General features: G+C 41.8%; 1 protein-coding gene across 3 annotated transcripts in view; it reads left to right on the forward strand.

Annotated features, from left to right (window-relative positions):
* Window positions 1–11,119: 11,119 nt before the first annotated feature.
* HSD3B7 (hydroxy-delta-5-steroid dehydrogenase, 3 beta- and steroid delta-isomerase 7) overlaps window positions 11,120–19,591 on the forward strand; it is a 69,747-nt gene continuing 61,275 nt past the window's right edge. For 2 of the 3 annotated variants that reach the window (XM_034419828.3, XM_034419833.3), the window contains exon 1: window positions 11,120–11,389. The gene's annotated coding sequence lies outside the window, so the exon portion shown is untranslated. Of the gene's footprint in view, window positions 11,390–11,600; window positions 11,734–19,591 lie in introns of those variants that run through there. The other variant, XM_087893849.1, reaches the window with a different exon arrangement.

Here is a 19,591-nt window from a genome sequence, read left to right on the forward strand (position 1 = left end):
TTCATCAAAGGACCACAGAATATTGAATTCCTATGTTTTGGAAAAAAAAAAAGTGACCTTTTAAAAATAATATGCGTCTGCTTATTTTAGACTTGCAAGTAAAAACCTACCCGGGCTAGCCAGATGATTACAGCTGGGTATAATTATTTACTTTGCATCAGTAAGAATATGCTAAAGAATTTTGCTCAATGGGTTTTATTGCAATATTTCATCAGCATTAGTCTATTTTTTAATTTTTTTAAAAAGTGATGCCCAGTTGTGTTCTTGAGTCATGCAAAAAAAAAAAAAAAGTAATAATAATCCACACTGTTTCTCTGCATATTTCCTAGCCTGAGTGTTCCAGTGCTCAATTTATTTACGCATGGTGGCTAGTTTTCTAATTGATCATGTACTTACAATACCAACATATTTTCAAGAAATGCCATCTTCCACTTGCCTCCCATTTAATTACATATGTGCCTTTTTAAATTAGTTGTGGGAAGTTTCATTACTCTCACCTGTTCATTGTGAAAAGTAGACATTTTGGTTTTAGTGTGTGTTTCCCTTCTTGTCAAAATCTACATTGTCTCAACTGATTTACACAATCACCTCTACAGTGGTAATTTCCTGCATCCAATTTAGCCACATACCTCCTGCTAGGATGAATGAGTTAGTTTTAAATTTTAAATAAAGCAATGAAACCTGTGTAAATTATTCTATATGCTTTAATAAATCCCTGAATTTGGGCTCTCCCTTTCTCCCTCTCTCTTCTCTCTCCTTCCCTCCCTCCCTCTCTTTCCTAACTCCTTACCAACTTGTAAAGCTTAATGTTTTGTTACTCATTTTTCTTTATATGTGGGATTTTTTTTTCCTGTGTACATATATGTAAAAAGAAAACAAGAAAAAAAATAGATAATACAAAAAAAAATTTATACCAGAGTGGGTTAAGCTATTTAATCTTCTCTAGCAGCAAAGGCAGCTTGCCTGGGGTTTTGTGTTTTAACACAAACGACGGAAATGTATGGACATGGATGGATAGATTCCCCCCTTCCCCACCCTCTTTCCTAGCTGCCCAGTGGATGGATGTTTTTTTTAATTTGCATACCTATTCTGTCTATATAAATATTATATATATAGATATATATAAATATATAAATATATTTTCGTTTGATCTTACTGGCTTCCTACTTGTAAATATGTTAATAATTTGTGGATTCATTACTTGGTGCCAGATAGCACATTTTTATAAAAGTCATTAAACTTTTATTGTACAAAAATGTATGGCTTTTGTCCTTATTTCTGTGCTCTGGATCTCCTGGAAATGCTTCAAATTTCATGAATAATGCTGAAAATTCCATTGGTGGGCTCCAAAATATATAAAGGCGGCGTGATGGGGAAGTATAGGTAGAAATAACTGGATTGAAGTCACTGCAACTGTGAGATTCACTGTATGATTACACCCGTTTTAGTCATACCGTGTTTCCCCAAAAATAAGACCCTGTCTTATATTTTTTTGAACCCTGAAATAAGCGCTTGGCCTTATTGCCATGTGCTCAAAAGCCCGATTGGGCTTATTATCAGGGGATGTCTTATTTTGGGGGAAACAGGGTAGGTCCCACTAGGATATTGCAAGGCGGAGGGAGGACAAGCTTGAAATTAAATTCTCATGAAATTACAAGGTCGTTACACTGGTTTATCTTTTTCTCTTTTGAAAAAAATTCTAGGAATCATCCATCCAGATCTGCCTTCTCTTATTAGTGCATACCACCAGCATTCCTTTCTTGCAAGTCATGATAATTAAGTCTGAACATCAATCAGTTCTACGCTAATTAAATCACAACATTTTGGAGAAAAATGCAATTTATTTGTCTGTAGTTTTGGCATGTTTAATTATCTGTAGCTGCTTTAGAAATGTTCCATCTGATTATAGTGAAATAATTCTTCCTTTCGTGGAAATTAGAATGTTTTTTTTTCAAAGAACACTATGCTAAGGACTAGTAACTTAAAAAAAACTTTTCCAGGCAGTGTGTGAGAAAGGCCAAACTTAGAAAAGTTTGCATATAACTAATAATACCAGCTTATAGCAATAGCACTTATGTACTGCTTCATAGTGCTTTACAGTCCTCTCTAAGCAGTTTATAGAGTCAGCATACTGCCCCCAAACAATCAGGTTCTCATTTTACCGAGCTCGGAAGGATGGAAGGCTGAGTCAACCTTGAGCCGGTGAAAACTGAACTGCTGGCAGTCAGCAGAATTAGTCTGCAATACTGCACTCACTTGACAACTTCCTCATTTAACAAGAAAAATTTTGTGTTCAATTTGGTCGTAAGTCCAAGACTATCTAATAATGAATAGAATAAAATAGAATAGAGTTGGAAGGGACCTTGGAGGTCTTCTAGTCCAACCCCCTGCTTAGACAGGAAACCCTATAACACTTCAGACAAATGGTTATCCAACATCTTAAAAGTTTCCAGTGTTGGGGCATTCACAACTTCTGCAGGCAAGTTGTTCCACTTATTAATTGTTCTGTCAGGAAATTTCTCCTTAGTTCTAAATTGCTTCTCTCCTTGATTAGTTTCCACCCATTGCTTCTTGCTCTACCCTCTACCTTTGAAGAATAGTTTGACTCCTTCTTTGTGGCAACCCCTGAGATATTTGAACACTGCTATCATGTCTCCCCTAGTCCTTCTCTTCATTAAACTAGACATACCCAGTTCCTGCAACCGTTCTTCATATGTTTTAGCCTCCAGTCCCCTAATCAGCTTTGTTGCCCTTCTCTGCACTCTTTCTAGAGTCTCCTCATCTTTTTTACATCGTGGCAACCAAAACTGAATGTAATATTCCAAGTGTGGCCTTACCAAGGCCTTATAAAGTGATATTAACACTTCATGTGATCTTGACTCTATTCCTCTGTTTATGCAGCCTAGAACTGTGTTGGCTTTTTGGCAGCTGCTGTACACTGCAAGCTCATATCTAAATGGTTGTCCACTAGGACTCCAAGATCCTTCCCACAGTCACTACTATTGAGCAAGGTACCACATACACGGTACCTGTGCATTTTGTTTTTCTTCTCTAAATGTAGAATATTACTTTTTTCACTCTTGAATTTCATTTTGTTAGATAGCGCCCAATGTTCAAATCTGTCAAGATCCTTCTGTATCTTGAGCCTATCTTCTAGAGTGTTGGCTATTCCTGCCAGCTTGGTGTCATCTGCAAATTTGATGAGTTCCCCATCCTTCCCCTTGTCCAAATCATTGATGAAGATGTTGAAGAGCACTGGACCTAAAACAGAGCCCTGGGGATACTCCACTGTATACGTCCCTCTATGTAGATGCAGTTCCATTGAGGACTACACGTTGAGTGCGGTTGGTCAGCCAATTACGAATCCATGTGGTGGTGATGCTGTCTAACCCACATTTTTCTACTTTATCTAGTGGTAGTTTATGGTCTACTTTATCAAATGCTTTACTAAAGTCCAAGTAAATTATATCAACAGCATTCCTCTGGTCCACTAATTTGGTCAGATAATTTGGTCTACTAATGTGGTCAGAGCAAATGAGGCCATTTATATCTGGCCATTTTTACTGACCTTCATTACATTTATATTAATTTCAGAAGATACATTCTTCATATATTTAGTCTCCCACTTCTGCCTCCTGTTTTAAAAGAAGCTTGAGTCTGTTTGCTTTGAAACCTCCCACTTTTTAAAAAATTTATAGAATCATTTTTCATGCCCATCTAAAGACTTTAAACAGGTAAGTCTAAATAAAACAAAAAGGTTCTAGGAAAAGAAAGAGAAAAGAGAAAAGGGTTAATGGAAAATGCCAATTGATCTTCAGGATTTTTTTGTGTTATAGGTATTTGCAGGAACTTTTCATATGTTTCTTTATCCTTTTTCTCATTTTTTCACAGACCATTCTAAATTTTGCTAAACCATCTGCTAAATGACATTCTCAAAACGTCCAGTACAGATAATTCTTATGATCATAACTCACCCCAAAATTTCTATTGCTAAACAAGGCAGTTGCTAAGTGAGTTTTGCCCCATTTTACGGCCTTTCTTGCCACCGTTGTTAAATGAATCACTGCAGTTGTCGAGTTAGTAACACGATTAAGTTAAGTGAATCTGGCTTCCCCATTGATTTTGCTTGTCAGTTATAGGTGTAAAAAATGGCCATAAGGCACTTTTTTCAGCCCAATTGGTAACTTCGAATGGTCACTAAACAGATGGTTGTAAGTCAAGGATTACCTGTATGTTCATTGCCTCCTTTCTCTCAACCGATGTAATGCTCAAACACCTTCAGTGCACCATAACCACTAGCAAAATTTTTAATGTACATTTATTAAATTTACTGCACTTGTTATGGAAAATAGTGCACCTTTAGCATGTGATATATTTGTGCTTTCTCTTTGCTCAAACTGAATCAATACAGAGATCTAATTCCAAGGTCTTGTGCAGTCATGAAGACTTGAACAAGGGTTAACTTGTTCCCTCCACATAAACTACTTTCCTAACGTGGAAATGCCTTTGGCCTCCAACAGATCAGCTCAAAGTTTATCGCCCAATCTATCCACCACAAAAGCAGCTATGTGCGTGTGGCGCCTTGTAAAAATGAGCCGTTTTATTATTGCACAGATTTTCATGGATTACAGCAGAGGTCTTCAAACTTGGCAGCTTTAAGACTTGTGAACTTCAACTCCCAGAATTCCAGAGCTGGCTGGAGAATTCTGGGAGTTGAAGTTCACAAGTCTTAAAGCTGCCAAGTTTGAAGACCTCTGGATTACAGTCTTGTCTGATTCACAGCAGTGCAGAAATGTCCAGAACAACACCTGTGGTCATTTTTAAGTTGGACTGCAACTTCTTGTGGTTCTTTCAAGGCCACTTGGCTTATGAAAAACTGTGGTTCCCTCTTCTGCTATGTTGAAACCTTTATTAATGCTTAATCCATCAATAAGGATGATGGAATATCAATTGGATTGCAAAGTTTAGACCACAGGTGTCCAACTTTGGCAACTTTAAGACCTGTGGACTTCAACTCCCAGAATTCTCTAGCCAGCATATGATTTCTGGGAGTTGGAAGTCCACAAATTTTAGCATTGCCAATATTGGACACTCCTGGTTTAGACCCAACTTTCCCCAAATTTTGCTGGGGGAAAAGGTAGAAAAAGATGACTAAAATCCAGTTAGGATGATAAAAAAAAGCAGGCAACAGAAGCTTTCACGTTCTGTATTTTTATATATTTTTTTCGATGAGTTTTGAAATGAAACATAACCTGTTTACCAAAGGGGAATACGGGATCGAGGGCATGTTCAGAAGTATAGACTCCTTCTTCCAAAAAATAAATGATTTTTTTACTCTTGGTGCATATTCCACGAGGTGGGGGGGGGACAGATTTCATCCTAGTAGATTTTACCTGGCATGGGATCTACTCTGTGATCACATTCACACCATGCTATAGTTTGTAATGGCTGAGTTGCCCAACACACTGAACCAATTTCAAGGTGTACACCCAGAATTACAGGAGTCGCACAGTACATTATGTCCAAACTAAATAAACATATCTTTGGTCAAAAAAGCAGTCAGACTTTTTTTTTTTTGTTTGTTTAACCTTGACATTCACTGAAGGGAAGCAAGTACCTAAGAAAACACACCCTTCACTTCATTGCAAATTTCACCCAGAATCATAACTTACTCGTGGTTTCTGGCCTAACCCTGCTTTCATCTCAGTGACTTGTATTAATAATGTTCAGGAAGGACAGAGCCCAGAGGCTCTCCTATCTCTTTTCCTCTCCTGCTTTAATTATGCAGGATGCAGACACAGATATCCGAATGCGTGCAACTGTATGCCTTCATCAGATCTCCGGTTAGAACCGATGATAACAGTGTGCAAGATAAAAGGAACTGTTATGTGAACAATTGAATAGAATAGAATAACAGAATTGGAAGGGACCATGGAGGTCTTCTAATCCAACCCTCTGCTTGGGCAAGAAACCCTATACCACTTCAGCCAAATGGTTATCCCATCTCTTATTTAAAACTTCCAGTGTTGGACAATTTACAATTTCTGGAGGCAAGTTGTTCCACTGATTCATTGTTCTAACTGTCAGCAAATTTCTCCTTAGTTCTAGGTTGCTTCTCTCCTTGATTAGTTTCCACCCATTGCTTCTTGTTTTACCCTCAGGTGCTTTGGAGAATAGCTTGACTCCCTCTTTGTGGCAACCCCTGAGATATTGGAAAAACTGCTATCATGTCTCCCCTGGTCTTTCTCTTCACTAGACTAGTCATACCCAGTTCCTGCAACTGTTCTTCATATATTTTAGCCTCCAATCCCCTAATCATCTTTATTGCTGCTCTCTGCATTCTTTCCATAGTCTTAACATCATTTTTATATCATAGCGGCCAAAATTGGATGCAGCATTATAAGTGTGGCCTTACCAAAGCATTATAAAGTGGTATTAGCACTTCATGTGATCTTGATTCTATCCCTCTGTTAATGCAGCCTCGAACTGTGTTGTTATCCTGTTAAAATCTCGGGCTGAGAAAAAGACACAGGCAGAGAAAATCTTTTTTTTAATTGATTTTCTATTAAATACATTTCTTATTGCTTAATAAACATTGCGTTGTCTGGATATTTAATTTGCTTAACAATATAAATTTACATTCTTAATCTCCACTCCACCCCTTTTTTCCAACCATTGGTAAAATAGATTCCATGTCTGATAATATTCTACATCTTCTTTCTGTTTAATTTTCAATGTCAATCTATTTATTTCTGCATAATCTAATATCTTCCTATCTCTTCATCTCATGGTATATCTTCATTTTTCCAGTATTGTGCGAATATAATCCTTGCTGCTGTTAAGACATGTAATATTAAGTATATACTTTTCTTAATCAATTTTTTCTGATGTTATACCTAATAAAAATATTTCAGGTTTAAAATCTACATGTTTCCCTATCATCTTTTCTAGCCACCTGTCTATCTTTGCCCAAATTTTTTTTGCTTTGATGTAAGTCCACCACATTTGATAAAATATGCCTGTTTTTTGGTTACATTTCCAACATTTGCTAGACATATTTTTAAACATTTTCACTAACCTAGCAGGTGGTAAATGCCAACTGTAAAACATTTTATACAAATTTTCTTTATAAGAGGTTGCCATTGTTAATTTATAGTTTCTTTCCCATAGGTTTTGCCATTTCTCTAGTTATATGTTATAGCCAAAAAAAGTTTCCCATTGTACCACCATTGTATCTTTTATTTGTTCATTTTCCATTTTAAAATTCAGTAAAAAGTTATATACCTTCTTAATTAGTTTTTCATCAGAGTTCAATAGTGTTTGAACGAAGGAAGGAAAGAAGGAAGGAAGGAAGAAGGAAAGAAAGGAAGGAAGGAAAACCAAATAATGTAAATTCCACTGAACTGGGCATCAGTGACCTCCAATCAGTTAATTTACTGCTGGATCAGCAAGATTGGATCTTGTGCAAATAATCTTATGCAAGGCCACGTCCAAAGAGCAGACCTGAATGATCTCCTTTTCATTGTGCATTGCATGTAGCCTCCTTCCAGTTGTAGCTACATGTCACTATTCAGCATGGCTGAATTAGGAACCTGTTCTTTTGGCCCTCTGCCATTATAGACTCCATCCTTTTAGGGCAGTGATGGCTAATCATTTTGCCATTGTGTGCCAAAAGTGGGGGGGGAGTGCATGGGGGTTGCGCACATGTCCACACCCATAATTCAATGCCCCCCCGTGCATGCGCTCACGACATGCCCCCATGCCCCATTTTGGGCCTAGCAGACCTACCTAAAGCCTCCAGAGGCCGAAAACGGCCGCCCCCACCCCACCCGGAGGCCCTCCAGAGACCAGAAACGGCCCGTTTCCTGACTTCCGGTGGGCCTGGAAGGCCCGTTTTTCGCCCACGCCAGGTTCCAGAAGCTTTCCTGGAGGCTGGGGAGGGTGAAAACATCCTTCCTCACCCCCCCCCCGGAGGCCCTCCAGAGGCCAGAAATGCCCTCCCACAGCCTCTGTGCAAGCCCTGTACTTACCTGGCATCCAAAACGGGCCGCGTGGAGACTCCTGGGAGGGGGAGGCAGGGCCAGCTGAAAATCAGCTGACCGATGTACGCATGCACGGTGGAGCTGAGCAAGGGCAACGCCTCACTCCACATGCCACCTGTGGCATGTGTGCCATAGGTTCCCCATCATGGTCCTAGGGTGAATGGCTGCTAGGTTGCCCTCAACATACAACCAAAATTGGGACCGGAAAATTCATTAAGTTGTGCAGTTGTTAATCAAGACATCACATGACGTCATTGCAACCTTTCCTTCACATTGACTTCGTGATCTCGGGACACTCAAACTGTCATAAAGGCAAGCTGATTGCTAAGCACCTGGATCGGGATCATGTGACTGTGGGGACACGGCAGTGGACGTAACTGTGAGGACCATGCCACTAAATAAATGGTTGTAAGTCAAGAACTACTTGTAAAGGCACAGAGGTCCAAATGTTTCCAAGTGCTGGAGCAAAAAATGCTATTCCGCATCTAAATTAAGGAGCAGGGTCAGACTGGCCTGGAAGTTTTACTATTGGAGAATGATGTAAGTTTTGCTCACAAAGGCACTGTGGTCTTCTAAAGTTTACTTGTGGCCACAAAAAAATTTCCAGGTTACCAGTACAGGTAGTCCTCCACTTACAATAGTTATTTGAAGTTACAACAGCACTGAAAAAAGTGACTTATGACCATTTTTCACACTTATGACCATTGCAGCATCCCCATGGTCATGTGACTTAAATTCAGATGTTTGACAACTGATCCATATTTTTGACATTGCAGAGTCCCAAGGTCATTTGATCCCCTTTTTGTGACCTTCTGACATACAAAGTCAATGGAGAAACCAGATTCACTTAACAACCGTGTTACTAATCTAACAACTGCAGTGATTCACTTAACAAATGATTGCTTAACAAATGAGCCTGGATAGCTCTGCAGACAAGACACTGTAATTTAACACCAGCTGTCTGCAATTAAAGTAAGTTCGAATCTCGCCAGGCTCAAGGTTGACTCATCCTTCCATCCTTTCTAAGGTGGGTAAATTGAGGACCCAGTTTGTGGGGGCAATAAGCTGACTTTGTATAAAATATACAAAAGTATGAAGGCTATTGCTTAAAGCACTGTAAGCCGCCCTGAGTCTCCGGAGAAGGGCGGCATATAAATCAAATTTAAAAAAAAAATGTGGCAAGAAAACTTGTAAAATGGGGCAAAACTGACTGAACAAATTTCTCACTTAACAACATAAATTTTAGGCACAATTGTGGTCGTAAGTCAAGGACTACCTGTAAAGGAGAATATTTGTAACTGAGAGTTGAAATGAGGTGTCCATGGTGCTCTCTGAGCTTGGTTGTTTTCTTGCAGACGTTTTATTGACCAAACTTGGTAATATCACAATAATATTACCTCATTTGGGGAATGAAATATCTGCCACAATATCTGTCCCCTAATTTCCAGATTGTACTGTAGGTTTTAATAGTGGCAAGGGGCAGGAAAGTGACCCACACCTTTAAAAAACTTGTGGATTCCTGCTGTTAAATTCAACAGGCCCAGGAAGTGCCTAGTAAAACTCTTATGTTTTGTCCTCTCTAAACAATACTTCCACTCTTTACAAGGTTGGTTTTCTGTGCAAGAAAAGCAGTGGTATTATATCTACCACCATCTGCAAAGCCAGAAGACATTAATTGGCATGACAGTATTACCTTTACTCTTATTTTATTACTTTTATGGAGGATTTGTAGTCCAAAGTGCCTCTGGGCTGTTGGTCGGTTCATGATAAGAAATCTCCCCCCCCCATTTCATCAGCATCTTCCAGCATCCCAGAATTGACTGAACAAAAAGATAGAATTTAAAAAAAAACACAAGATAACTCCCCCCAAAAATACCCTCTTTAAAGAGTTTTAATAAGGTCTCTCTCTTTTACCCATTAACCCTATACTTATTACTGCAGTGAGAAATTGCACTAGACTGGAAGACAGGAGGAGGAAAGATGGAGAGATCCACATTCAAATCCTGACATCATCAGGAAGTGCTCCATGCCATGGCTCAAACTAGCGTACCAGACAGAAATGTTGTAAAGATGGCAAAAATGAGACCCCGACCTCAAGAGATCCTCAGTGCTCTCTAAGCTTGGTTGTTTCCTTGTAGACATTTTATTACCAAACTAGGTAACATTATCAAGGCTAGTGGGGAATGAGGTTTGCTCTCAATTTATATTCTAGTCGCTTGCTTTGTCACTGTTGGTGTGAGTGATCTTCGGGGGTGGGCATTCTTTGTTTGGGCTGTTTATTATTTATTTATTATAACTGTTTATTGACAGTTCCTGTCAGATTAGGATATTGTTTGCTTCTTGATTGTTGGTGTGATGATAATCTTCGTGTTAATGTCTATGTTTGATTGCGGGTGGGAAGGTATTTCAGTCTTTTCATTCCTTTTTGTCTCTTTTGCACAGTATGTAGATGTTGTTTATGTCTTTTTGTCCATTGATGGACAATTTGTCAGATTGCGAGGTTTCCCGGAATTTTCTAGCATTTTTGGACTTGGTTTGTTCTAGGATGGTCACAGTTTAAACCTGACTAGGTGGCTCAGTGGTGAAGACACTGATCTTGTTGATCAGAAAGGTTGACAGTTTGGCGGTTCAAATCCCTAGTATAATAGGTCTCTTGGTGTGAGCAGGGGGTTGGACTAGATGATCTCCAAGGTACCTTCCAACTCTGTTACTGTTAGTTTCCCAATCAAAAGTGTGGTTAAGTCTGTCCATATGTTGTGAAATTAAAAAAAATTCATGTCTTCTGACACAACCAAAGACCCCCCCCCAAATAAAAAAGCATTCCTACCAACACTGACCACGCAAGCCACTAGAATATAAATTGAGAGCAAACCCCATTCCTTACTCGCACTGATGGTGCTACTTAGTTTGGGTAGGGAAACGTCTGCAAAACAACAACCAAAATCAGGGAGCATCAGGGACCCTTCATTTCAATGCGGAGCTACAAATATTCTTCTTTATTGAGACCCCTGACGGGCTTGTTGCCCCCTAGTGGCCGCCTCCGTTCTAGCTGGGTTACCCTGAGAATATGAAATATTAATCCAATTTTCTTGTCAATGCGGACCGAGCCAGAAACCGGCCCCCGAGCCAGCGTGGCTGATCCATGGGCGAGAGAAGTGGGTCAATGCGCGATACGGCCTCTACTCCACCAATGCCGGGGAAGGGAGGGTAGCTTGTCCTGAACGGAACTTCAACAGTTGGGCGGGGAGCTGACCAGCTAAAGAGAGAAGGCAGCGCTTGCCGGGAAGCAACTTGGGACAGAGTTGCGATCTTTGCAGAGAAATCGGACGGTCCGCGGTGGATTGCAGGTGCGTATGCGGCGGTGGCCGGGCCGAGGACCGTGCAGAAAGCAGCTGCCTTCTGCCTCCGAGCATGTGCAGAGCGCGATTTTAGCCAGTTTGGGGAGCTGGATGTCGGTCTCATCACTGGCGACTTTCAAACCCGGTTGCCCTCCCGCCCCCGCCCTCCCCCCCACTCCCTTCCCGGCATCTCTTGGCAAAAGATGCAACCGGAATATACGAGGCGCCCCCGGACCGAGCTGCCCCCCGCCCGCTCCGAACGACTTCGCTCGGCTTAATTCAGCTAATCCGACCTTCCTTTTCCTTGAAAGCTTCTCTCCTCTCTCCCACCGCTCGCCAGGCGCTCTCTGGAGGTGAGGAGTTACACTGCTCATCATCCCCGGCCGCTAAGGGTAGTAGGTGATTGGGAGCTCCATCCTGAACCCCCGGGACGTGCGAGTCTGATCGGGAGTAAGGGCAGCGTTGGGGGGACGAGGGGTGGGAGGCTCTTAAGTGGGTTTCCTGTTCTTTTGCATGTTGAAAGTTTTTCCATCGAAATATTAATTTGCAAAATTAATTTGTCTTTCCCAGTTTAGGGCGTTATGATTCTCCGCGTTCGCTCGGTTCATAAATCACAGTTTGCACCGCGTTGGAAGAAAGAATTCCATTTCCTAATTTGGGGGAAAGGCTTGCTAGGATCTCTTTTGAGCATAGAACAGAGGCGAGGTGTTATTCTGCTCTGTTGGATAAGCCTTTTGGCTTCGGGGTCTGTAGAGATTCTCAGTCATCCAGGTCATAGTTGTCCCAAAGATGCTTTTTCAGTACCTTTGGGACATCATTTGGCTTGGCTTTCTTGCTCGAGCTCTCTGTTTTCTTCCAAAGGAGGGCAGTCATTTATCAAAGGAAGGTTTGGGTTGCAGGGTTTCTCTGCAGGTGGCTACATCTGGAGGAGAGGAAGTGGGAGAAAGAACCCTTGTTTTGGCCTTACATGCAAAACAATTTGGACTGGATTAGTATTGGATGAGGGACCACCAGGAAATGCCACAAAGGTGGGTTGGGCTGTGATCCAAGAGAACAAGAGAAAATCAGTGGCAAACTATGGCTGTACAGAAAACAGCTTGGATGGATCCAACTATTTGGCTATCATCTCCTGTCCCTGCTCTCCATCTTTGTCTTTTTTCCCTCTCGAGATAAATTGTGCCATACCTTCACACCCACACAGGTGATTTCTCTCCAGAATCTTCCCAGCATCACCCAGGGCCATCCGTGCAGGGATATTCAGGTAATCCTCTAGTTAAAACTATTCAGTTAATGACCGTTCAAAGTCACAAGGGCACTGGAAAAAGTGGCTTATAACGATTTAATTCACACTAATGACCATTGCAGCATCCCCCACAGTCACGTGATCAAAACCCGTGATTGGCGGTTGGCAAAACTGGTTCATAATTATGACCATTGAAATGGCCCTGGGGGGTCATGTGATCCCTTTTGCAACCTTCTGACAAGCAAAAGTCAATGGGGAGGCCAGGTTCACTAAACAATTATTTTATTAACAACTGCAATGATTCACTTAACAATTGTAGCAAGAATGGGGCAAACAGCTGTCCCTCTCAGTAACAGAAATTTTGGGCTCAGTTTTGGTCATAAGATGAGGACTATCTGTAAAGCCTCTCTCCACATTGCTGTTATGGTGGTGAAATTCCAGTGGTGAAATCTAAAATTTGTTACTACCGGTTCTGTGGGCGTGGCTTGATGGTAGTGGGGTAATGTGACTGGTGGGCGTGGCCAATTTTTTTTCTTTTAAAACCATTTTTTTCTACAATCTCTTTGGTGAAGAGGTTGTAAAAAAATGCTTTCAAAAGGCTCTGACGATCCCAGCTGAGTTACCTGATCGGCAGAGGCTTTTTTTCTTTTAAAAGCCTCTGCCGATCAGGCAACTCAGCTGGGATCATCAGAGGCATTTAAAAGAAAAAAAAGCCTCTGCTGATTAGGCAACTCAGCTGGGATCATCAGCTGACGATCCCTTTGACGATCCCAGCTGAGCCGCACGATCATCAGAGGCTTTTTTTTTTACTTTTAAAAGCATTTTTTTCAGCTGAAGAGATTGTAGAAAAAATGCTTTTAAAAATTAAAAGAAAAAGCCTCTGATGATTGTGCGGCTCAGCTGGGCATGGGGGGGGGGGCAGGGATTTTTGCTACCGGTTCTCCGAACCACCCGCCTCCATCACTACCAGATTGGGCGATCCGGTCCGAACTGGGAGCATTTCACCCCTGCTTTGGCCTAAACATGGTTGGAGGGCTCTGAAGATGCTATTTAAAATGCTGCGAATCTGCTCTAGATGTGCTTCTACTTCTCTGCATTTGTTCCAGCTGGCCTTTGTGGTTCTTTGTGGTGCCCAACCTTTGGCATAGTATGGGAGATGCAATCAGGCCACCACAGAAACAAATTGCACAATTATTTCCCGCGATTGATTACCTTCATTCAGTGGCTGCGTTCCAGAAGGGACATTGGTCATTAAAAAAAATTTTTTTGCAGAATCACAGAGTCAGTAAAATGCAGGTAATCCTCAGCTTATGACCACAATGGAGCCCAAACATTTCTGTTGTTAACTGAGACATTTGTGAGTTTTACCCTGTTTTGCGACCTTTCTTTGCCACAGTTGTTAAGCGAAACACCGCAGTTGATAAGTTAAGTAACCCAACTGTTAAGTGAATCTGGATTCCCCATTGACACTGCTTGTCAGAAGGTCGCAAAAGAGGATCCCAGGATCCTGGGACACCATAATGGTCATAAACAGGAGCCAGTTGCCAAGCATCTGAATTTTGATCATGGGAATGCTGCAAAGGTCATACCTGTGAAAAATGGTTATAAGTCACATATTTCAGAGACATTGTAACTTTGAATGGTCAGGGCCTAATGGAAAAAGAACTGGAGAAAAAAATTGGAACTTTAACCCTATATATCCGTGATGGCAAACCTATGGCACGGTTACCACAGGTGGCACACAGAGACGTATCAGTGGGCACACGAGCATTGCTGTAGCTCAGCTCCAGTGCACATGCGTGCACCGGCCAGCTGATTTTGGGGCCTTCCGGTCCCACTGGAAGTTGGGAAATGGGCTGTTTCTGGCCTCCGGAGGTCCTCCAGGGGGATGGGGGGGGGAAAGCCATTTTCACCCTCCCCACGTGATGGCAGAAAGGTTAGTCATCACTGCTATATATGTTGATAACAGCAAGACTATTGTATGCACAAAAATGGAAGGACACTTCGATCGTTACTATGGATGAATGGCTGCAGGTTGAATTGGCAGAAATGGCAAGACTGACTACTTTGATTAAAGAAAAGAAGAGAAGTACTTTTGTTTCCACATGGAAACCACTTCTGAACTTCATGCTTGATGTGGAAAAGAATGAAATGCTGACTTTGGGTTTTACCAATTAGACTGATAGATCTTTATAGAAATTGCTTGTTCATATTATTATGAAAAAGCAAAAAGTTGTGATTTGGTGTTAATGCTTTATTTTACTGCAACAGGGAGAGTCGGAAGTCAATGCTTCTTTTTCTTTTCTTATCCTCCCTCACTTCTCTTCTCCCTCTTCCTCCCTACTGTTTTCCTATTTACTTTTGCATTTTGTATCTTATAATATTTCATAACTCAAATAAAAATGTTAAACGGGTAACTTTGAACAGTTACTAAACAAACTGTTGTAAGTCGAGGACTAGCTGTATAGAAAAATAAGAGTTGCAAGGGACCTTGGAGGTCTTCTAGTCCAACCCTCTATTCTCAATTGGTTCCTAGTTTTAGATCTTTTTCATTTCTACTATTTTGTTGCTGTTGTTAGTTACAAAGTCGTGTCCGACCCATCGCGACCCCATGGACAACGTTCCTCCAGCTTTCCTGTCCTCTATCATCCTCTGGAGTCCATTTAAGCTCACGCCTACTGCTTCAGTGACTCCATCCAGCCACCTCATTCTCTATCGTCCCCTTCTTCTTTTGTCCTCAGTCCTTCCAAGCATTAGGCTCTTCTCCAGTGAGTCCTTCCTTCTCATTAAGTGGCCAAAATATTTTAGTTTCATCTTCAGGCTCTGGCCTTCTAAAGAGCAGCCAGGGTGGATCTCCTCTAGGACTGACCGGTTTGATCGCCTTGCAGTCCAAGGGAGTCTTCTCCAGCACCATAGTTCAAAGGCCTCAATTCTTTGGCGCTCAGCCTCTCTTATGGTCCAACTTTCACAGCCATATATTGCAACAGGGAAAACCATAGCCTTGACTATACGCACTTTTGTTGCAGTGGTGGGTTGCTACCAGTTTGTCCCGGATCAGGCGAACCAGTAGTGGTGGGGTGGGAAGCTTTGCCCACCCGCCCAGAGATTCTGTGCATACACAGAAGTGTTGCTCGTGCGCGTGAGCATGTGTGCGTCCACGAGCAAACCGGTAGCGATGGATTTTGAAACCCGCCCCTGTTTTGTTGGCAGGGTGATGTCTCTACTTTTTAGTATACTGTCTAGATTTCTACTATTACCAAACTACTTTTCTCTGCCCATTGGATTCCTCAAAGAAGGATTTGCATTTCTCTCCATTCTGGAACAGGACCCTTGGTGGCGCAGCGGACTAAAGTGCTGTTAAGTAGCACTTAGCTGCCAGCTGCCTGCAATTACTGCAAGTTCAAATCTCACCAGGCTCAAGGTTGACTCAGCCTTCCATCCTTTTGAGGTAGATAAAATGAGGACCCGGATTGTGAGGGCAATAAGATGACTTTGTATAAAAAGAACACCGCTTAGAGGGGGGGAGGCAAAAGCCCTACTAAGCAGGTATATACCAAAAGTATGAAGGCTATTGCTTAACGCATTGTAAGCTGCCCTGAGTCTCCGGAGAAGGGCGGCATATAAATCAAACCATTAAATAAATAAATAAATAAACATTCACTTATTTTCAGCTTCTTTGTTGACATTTCAAGATAATTCAGAATGTGATATCTACCTTCTAGAGTAGGGGTCTTCAACCTTGGCAACTTTAAGACTTGTGGACTTCAATTCCCAGAATTCCTCAGCCAGCTTTACTGGCTGAGGAATTCTGGGAGTTGAAGTCCACAAGTCTTAAAGTTGTCAAGGTTGTGGAGACCCCTGTTGTAGAGCACTTGTTATCCTGACAGGTTTCATGAAGTTCTCAATTTCCAATCATTCATTTAGTGACTGTCTGAAGTTAGAATGGCGCTGAAAAAAAAAATGACTTGCACTTAACGACTGTGGCAGCATTCCCCTGAGCACCTGTTCAAAATTAAGGTGCTTGGCTACCGGTATCTATTTATGAGAATTGCAGTATCCCAGAGTTATGTAACTGCCATTTGTGACCTTCCCAGCAAACCTTTGACAAGCAAAATCAATGGGGGAAACTGTATTCACTATTTATTTAGTGTATGGCTGGTCATACACAGTATTAAAACACTTCATTTTTACAGGTTAAAACATTTAAAACAATTAAAAAAAAGTATTCACTTAAATGATTGGAAGAATGGCAGTGATTTGCTCAGCAGTTGTGACAAAAAGGTCTTTCCCCTTGCTTGTTTTTAATGATGCCTTGGTTGTGATTCAATAACTGCCTTAGTTAGCAACGAAATTCGGCTCCCAACCATGGTCATAAGTTGAGAACTATCTATACAGTGGGTCGATTATCTTCAGTGTGCTATGATCATGAGCTACGGTGGTGCAGTGGTTAGAATGCAGTACCGCAGGCTACTTCTACTGCCTGCCGGCTGCCTGAAGTTTCATAGTTCGATTCTCACCAGGCTCAAGGTTGATTCAGCTTCCCATCCTTTCCCAGGTCAGTAAAATGAGGAACCAGAATGTTGGGATAAATAGGCTGACTCTGTAAACCGCCTAGAGAGGGCTGCAAAGCACCGTGAAGCGGTATATAAGTCTAAGTGCTATTGCTATTATTCAGAGTCCAAAAGTGGGCACAGCAGCCATGAAGGTGTGCAGTGAATGAACATTTTAAAAAAAAAGAGCCGAAATATCAGTTGTGTGGGTTGTGGTTGTGATGTTGGACCCTCCCTTCTGCAGATGTTGTTCATAGAAGGCCTAGGATGCTGAACACAAAATCCAACAATTAGGCTGTGATTGGTACCCACGCTAATAAATGAATAGTCTGGACATGCCCAGACTGGCAACACTCCTACAGTTGCATTTGGTTATGTGCTTTCAGGTGTGCATTCCTGCAAGACCTGTTGAATAGCTCTCTGTTAGACAAAAATCAAGTTTGCTACCTGAAATAGTTTGAAGCTACAAGGCTATTTCCATCTGCTTGATGTGGTCCCCATCAAAGGGCTGGAAATACCTGCAGGACTATTTCCCAACCCTGCCCACTTTAAGACTGGTGGATTTCAACTCTCAAATCAATCCAAATCAAATCCTTTGTCTGAAATGGTATCGGGTTTCCTGCCTAAGCAGGGGGTTGGGTTAGAAGACCCCCAAGGTCCCTTCCAACTCTGCTTCACTTCTCTCCTCTCCTCTCTTCTTCTCCATCATCTCCAGGGAAGGAGCATCCACAACTTCCAACAACCTACAAGTCATTCCAACAATCCATAAGTCATTCCATTAATTAACTGTCCTGTCAGGAAATATCTCTTTAATTCTAGGTTCATTCTCTCCTTGCTTAGTTTCCATCTGTTGTTTGTTGCCTCGTCTTCAGGTGCTTTGGAAAATAGGTTGAATAGATCTGGATGGATGGAATCTGAATAGATCTGAGCAGATTCAGTGCCGTTATAACTTTGAACGGTCACTAAACAAATGGTTGTAAGTTGAGGACTGCCTGTATTTGACTTTTAGATCAGGCCTCACTGATTTGGAGGGTACACAATACTAAAAAGTCTTAAAAGAGAGCCAATGGAGTGTAGTAGTTAAGGGGTTAAATTAGCAGCAGGAAGGCCCAATGTTCTCTTCCAGGCCAACCTACCTCACAAGGTTGTTGTGGAGAAAAGCAGAAGGTTTGAGTGCTGTTTGTTGCTTTGAGCTCCTCATCGAAAGGAAATAAATAATTAAATGTCCTCTTCTCTTCTCTTCTCTTCTCTTCTCTTCTCTTCTCTTCTCTTCTCTTCTCTTCTCTTCTCTTCTCTTCCCTTCTCTTCCCTTCCCTTCCCTTCTCTTCTATTCTTCTCTCCCCCTTTCCCTTCCCTTCTCTCCTCTCCTCTCTTCCTCTTTTCCCTCCCCTCCCTCCTCTTCTCTTCTCTTCTCTTCTCTTCTCTTCTCTTCTCTTCTCTTCTCTTCTCTTCTCTTCTCTTCTCTTCCCTTCCCTTCCCTTCCCTTCCCTTCCCTTCCCTTCCCTTCCCTTCCCTTCCCTTCCCCTCCCCTCCCCTATCCTATCCTATCCTATCCTATCCTATCCTATCCTATCCTATCCTATCCTATCCTATCCTATCCTATCCTATCCTACCCATCTTCATTCAGGAACATCCAGTTATTTTCAGTTTCTTCGCTGACGTTTCAAGATAATTCAGAATGTGATTTCTACCTTCTAGAGCACTTGTTATCATGACAGAATAACCTAAGAGACAGAATAGACCTGGAAGGGACCGTGGAGATCTTCTGGTCCGATCTCCAGCTTAAGCAGGAGAACCTATACTATTTCAGATAAGTGACTATCTAGACTCTTCTTAAAGACATCCAATGATTGAGCGCCCACGATTCCTGAAGACAAGCTGTTCCACTGGTTAATTGTCCTCACTGTTAGGAAGTTTCTCCTTAATTCCAGGTTGCTTCTCTCTTTGATTAGTTTTCATCCATTGTTTCTTGTCCTGCCCTCGAGAAAACAAGTTGATTCTCCTCTTCTTTGTGGCAGCCCCTCAAATACTGGAATACAGCTATTATGTCACCCCTAGTCCCTCTTTTCTCTAGACTAGCCAAACCCAAATCCTGCAACCGTTTTTCATATGTTTTAGTCTCCAGGCTTTTAATCATCTTAATTGCTCTTCTCTGCAAACTTTTTCCAAAGTCTCAAACATCTTTTTTGTAATGTGGTGACTATGCTGGCTGGGGAATTCTGAGAGTTGAAGTTCAGATGTCTTACAGTGGCCAAGGCCTGCTGTAGTAGGGGATCCTTGAAAGAAATTTGACAGCTTGTCTGCCTATGTCAAACTCATGGCCCACGGACCAGATGCATCATGTACTGGCCCCGCTCCTTCCCGGTTTAGCAAAGGGGAAAAAAGTCCTAATACGTCACGTGATGATGCCATGATGAC

This window comes from Pantherophis guttatus, chromosome 4 (genome assembly GCF_059756535.1).
Source record: "Pantherophis guttatus breed Tessera chromosome 4, ASM5975653v1, whole genome shotgun sequence".
Classification (NCBI taxonomy): Eukaryota; Metazoa; Chordata; class Lepidosauria; order Squamata; family Colubridae; genus Pantherophis; species Pantherophis guttatus.